The sequence below is a fragment of the Durio zibethinus genome, chromosome 23 (assembly GCF_047325235.1).
Source record: "Durio zibethinus cultivar Kanyao isolate XHJ-2024 chromosome 23, ASM4732523v1, whole genome shotgun sequence".
Classification (NCBI taxonomy): domain Eukaryota; kingdom Viridiplantae; phylum Streptophyta; class Magnoliopsida; order Malvales; family Malvaceae; genus Durio; species Durio zibethinus.
In genome coordinates this window covers 21,501,837-21,506,836 of record NC_143184.1, presented here as the reverse complement: position 1 = coordinate 21,506,836, position 5,000 = coordinate 21,501,837, and positions in this window count along the sequence as shown.

The window sequence follows — 5,000 nt, the reverse complement described above, 5'->3', positions numbered from 1 at the left end:
GGCATGGAATGAACTCCGTATGGCTAAGTCAACCCACGGAACGAGCGTGCGGGCGCTCAGCCGACCGGAGAGGCAGGATGCGCAAGCCGGGGATCGATCGGGTGTTAGGTGGGTTTAGGCACATCTTCAAATTTCTGCCGTGCCAATGCCATTTTTATGGCTTGTAAATTCATACAATGGTCCCCTAAGCCTTCACGTGAAGTTTCGTTGGAAGATGACTCGTTTTCTATTTTTCACGATTTTCGAAACTTTTTACGGTTCGGGATTTTTTAGAATTTTTTTAGAAGGAGTTTTGGCCCCAAATTTTGTGGACGTGATCCTTCTATTTTTGTTGGCATGCACAAAAAAATTCAGCTAAAAACTCGAACCGGAGAAGATTTCGTGACCGTTTGAAAAAAGTGTCCCCGTTTCAGACACTTGAACGGCTACTGGCAGCAAACCTGTAAAATCTCAAATGCTCTTTAAGGGGGTGTGAGTTCTCAGAGGTTTGATGAGGGATAGGGGGCCAATACAAGGGCCAAGTACCAGCACCCATCGCACATCATGTGCGCACACCCCCCCGGCCCCCCTCCCAATCGTCGGAACCCCAATGCCGCCGGTCAGGTTCTCCGGCGGTACTCCGGCGATGCTCCGGCGATGCTGTCCCGAGTGAAAAAAATGCAGCACCAGCACATGCTGGAGCCAAGCATGTACACCGTGGCTCAAAATCGAACTTCGGCCAAGGCCTCGACCATCAATGGCACATGATGACGCATGGTGATGGCACATGCATCGACCATCATCGGCATAGGCTGCCCTTCGGTACGGGCACTTACCTCGACCGCCATCGGCACAAGCTAGGCCCTGGTGTGGGTTGTTGCCTCGATCACCATCGGCACATGCTGAGCCTTGGTGCGGGCGGTTGCCTCGAGCACCATCGGCAGACCCTGGGCCCTAGTGCGGCCGGTTGCCCCGATAACCATCGGCACACGCTGGGCCCTGGAGCGGGCGGTTGCCTCGATCACCATCGGCACAAGCTGGGCCCTGGTGCGGGCGCTTGCCTCGACCACCATCGGCACACGCTGGGCACTGGTGCGGGCGGTTGCCTCGACCACCATCGGCACACGCTGGGCCCTGGTGCGGGCGCTTGCCTCGACCACCATCGGCACACGCTGGGCCCTGGTGCGGGCGCTTGCCTCGACCACCATCGGCACACGCTGGGCCCTGGTGCGGGCGCTTGCCTCGACCACCATCGGCACACGCTGGGCCCTGGTGCGGTCGGTTGCCTCGAGCAGCATCGGCACACGCTGGGCCCTGGTGCGGGCGGTTGCCTCGATCACCATCGGCACACGCTGGGCCCTGGTGCGACAGGTTGCCTCGAGCACCATCGGCACACGCTCGGCCCTGGTGCGGGCGGTTGCCTCGACCACCATCGGCACACGCTGGGCGCTGGTGCGGTCGGTTGCCTCGACCACCATCGGCACACGCTGGGCCCTGGTGCGGGCGGTTGCCTCGAGCACCATCGGCACACGCTGGGCCCTGGTGCGGGCGGTTGCCTCGACCACCATCGGCACATGCTGGGCCCTGGTGCGGGCGGTTGCCTCGACCACCATCGGCACACGCTGGGCCCTGGTGCGGCAGGTTGGCTCGAGCACCATCGGCACACGCTGGGCCCTGGTGCGGGCGGTTGCCTCGAGCACCATCGGCACACGCTGGGCCCTGGTGCGGGCGGTTGCCTCGAGCACCATCGGCACACGCTGGGCCCTGGTGCGGGCGCTTGCCTCGAGCACCATCGGCACACGCTGGGCCATGGTGCGGGCGGGTGCCTCGAGCACCATCGGCACACACCAGGGCCCTGGTGCGGGCGCTTGCCTCGACCACCATCGGCACACGCTGGGCACTCGTGCGGGCGGTTGCCTCGAGCACCATCGGCACACGCTGGGCCCTGGTGCGGGCGGTAGCCTCGAGCACCATCGGCACACGCTGGGCCCTGGTGCGGGCGCTTGCCTCGACCACCATCGGCACACGCTGGGCACTCGTGCGGGCGGTTGCCTCGAGCACCATCGGCACACGCTGGGCCCTGGTGCGGGCGGTTGCCTCGAGCACCATCGGCACACGCTGGGCCCTGGTGTGGGCGGTAGCCTCGATCACCATCGGCACACGTTGGGCCCTGGTGCGGGCGGTTGCCCCCACCACCATCGGCACACGTTGGGCCCTGGTGCGGGCGCTTGCCTCGACCACCATCGGCACACGCTGGGCCCTGGTGCGGGCGCTTGCCTCGACCACCATCGGCACACGCTGGGCCCTGGTGCGGCAGGTTGCCTCGACCACCATCGGCACACGCTGGGCCCTGGTACGGCAGGTTGCCTCGAGCACCATCGGCACACGCTGGGCCCTGGTGCGGGCGGTTGCGTCGATCACCATCGGCACACGCTGGGCCCTGGTGCGGGCACTTGCCTCGACCACCATCGACACACACTGGGCCCTGGTGCGGGCGGTTGCCTCGACCACCATCGGCACACGCTGGGCCCTGGTGCGGCAGGTTGCCTCGACCACCATCGGCACACGCTGGGCCCTGGTGCGGGCGCTTACCTCGACCACCATCGGCACACGCTGGGCCCTGGTGCGGCAGGTTGCCTCGAGCACCATCGGCACACGCTGGGCCCTGGTGCGGGCGCTTGCCTCGACCACCATCGGCACACGCTGGGCCCTGGTGCGGTCGGTTGCCTCGAGCACCATCGGCACACGCTGGGCCCTGGTGCGGGCGCTTGCCTCGACCACCATCGGCACACGCTGGGCCCTGGTGCGGGCGCTTGCCTCGACCACACGCTGGGCCCTGGTGCGGGCGCTTGCCTCGACCACACGCTGGGCCCTGGTGCGGCAGGTTGCCTCGAGCACCATCGGCACACGCTGGGCCCTGGTGCGGGCGCTTGCCTCGACCACCATCGGCACACGCTGGGCCCTGGTGCGGCAGCTTGCCTCGAGCACCATCGGCACACGCTGGGCCCTGGTGCGGTCGGTTGCTTCGAGCACCATCGGTACACGCTGGGCCCTGGTGCGGGCGGTTGCCTCGATCACCATCGGCACACGCTGGGCCCTGGTGCGACAGGTTGCCTCGAGCACCATCGGCACACGCTGGGCCCTGGTGCGGGCGGTTGCCTCGAGCACCATCGGCACACGCTGGGCGCTGGTGCGGTCGGTTACCTCGAGCACCATCGGCACACGCTGGGCCCTGGTGCACCATCGGCACACGCTGGGCCCTGGTGCGGGCGGTTGCCTCGAGCACCATCGGCACACGCTGGGCCCTGGTGCGGGCGGTTGCCTCGACCACCATCGGCACACGCTGGGCGCTGGTGCGGGCGGTTGCCTCGACCACCATCGGCACACGCTGGGCCCTGGTGCGGCAGGTTGCCTCTGGTGCGGGCGGGTGCCTCGAGCACCATCGGCACACGCTGGGCCCTGGTGCGGGCGGTTGCCTCGAGCACCATCGGCACACGCTGGGCCCTGGTGGGTTTAGGCACATCTTCAAATTTCTGCCGTGCCAATGCCATTTTTATGGCTTGTAAATTCATACAACGGTCCCCTAAGCCTTCACGTGAAGTTTCGTTGGAAGATGACTCGTTTTCTATTTTTCACGATTTTCGAAACTTTTTGCGGTTCGGGATTTTTTAAAATTTTTTTATAAGGATTTTTGGCCCCAAATTTTGTAGGCGTGATCCTTCTATTTTTGTTGGCATGCACAAAAAAATTCAGCTAAAAACTCGAAGTGGAGAAGATTTTGTGACCGTTTGAAAAAAGTGTCCCCATTTCAGACACTTTAACGGCTACTGGTAGCAAACCTGTAAAATCTCAAATGCTCTTTAAGGGGGTGTGAATTCTCAGAGGTTTGATGAGGGATAGGGGGCCAACACAAGGCCAAGTACCAGCACCCATCGCACATCATGTGCGCACACCCCCCCGGCCCCCCTCCCAATCGCCGGAACCCCAATGCCGCCGGTCAGGTTCTCCGGCGGTGCTCCGGCGATGCTCCGGCGATGCTGTCCCGAGTGAAAAAAATGCGGCACCAGTACATGCTGGAGCCAGGCATGTGCACCGTGGCTCAAAATCGAACTTCGGCCAAGGCCTCGACCATCAATGGCACATGATGACGCATGGTGATGGCACATGCATCGACCATCATCGGCATAGGCTGCCCTTCGGTACGGGCACTTGCCTCGACCGCCATGGGCACAAGCTGGGCCCTGGTGTGGGTTGTTGCCTCGATCACAATCGGCACATGCTGAGCCTTGGTGCGGGCGGTTGCCTCGAGCACCATCGGCAGACCCTGGGCCCTGGTGCGGCCGGTTGCCCCGACCACCATCGGCACACGCTGGGCCCTGGTGCGGGCGCTTGCCCCGACCAGCATCGGCACACGCTGGGCCCTGGGGCGGGCGGTTGCCCCCAGCACCATCGGCACACGCTGGGCCCTGGTGCGGGCGGTTCCCTCGACCACCATCGGCACACGTTGGGCCCTGGTGCGGGCGGTTGCCCCCAGCACCATCGGCACACGCTGGGCCCTGGTGCGGGCGCTTGCCCCCAGCACCATCGGCACACGCAGGGCCCTGGTGCGGGCGGTTGCCCCGAACACCATCGGCACAAGCCGGCCCTTGGTGCGGGCTCTTGGCTCGACCACCATCGGCACACGCTGGGCCCTGGTGCGGGCGGTTGCCTCGAACACCATCGGCACACGCCGGCCCTTGGTGCGGCCGGTTGCCTCGACCACCATCGGCACACGCTCGGCCTTGGTGGGGGCGCTTGCCTCGACCACCATCGGCACACGCTGGGCCCTGGTGCGGGCGCTTGCCTCGACCACCATCGGCACACGCTCGGCCTTGGTGCGGGCGCTTGCCTCGACCACCATCGGCACACGCTGGGCCCTGGTGCGGGCGCTTGCCTCGACCACCATCGGCACAAGTCGGCCCTTGGTGCGGGCGGTTGCCTCGAGCACCATCGGCACACGCTGGGCCCTGGTGCGGGCGGTT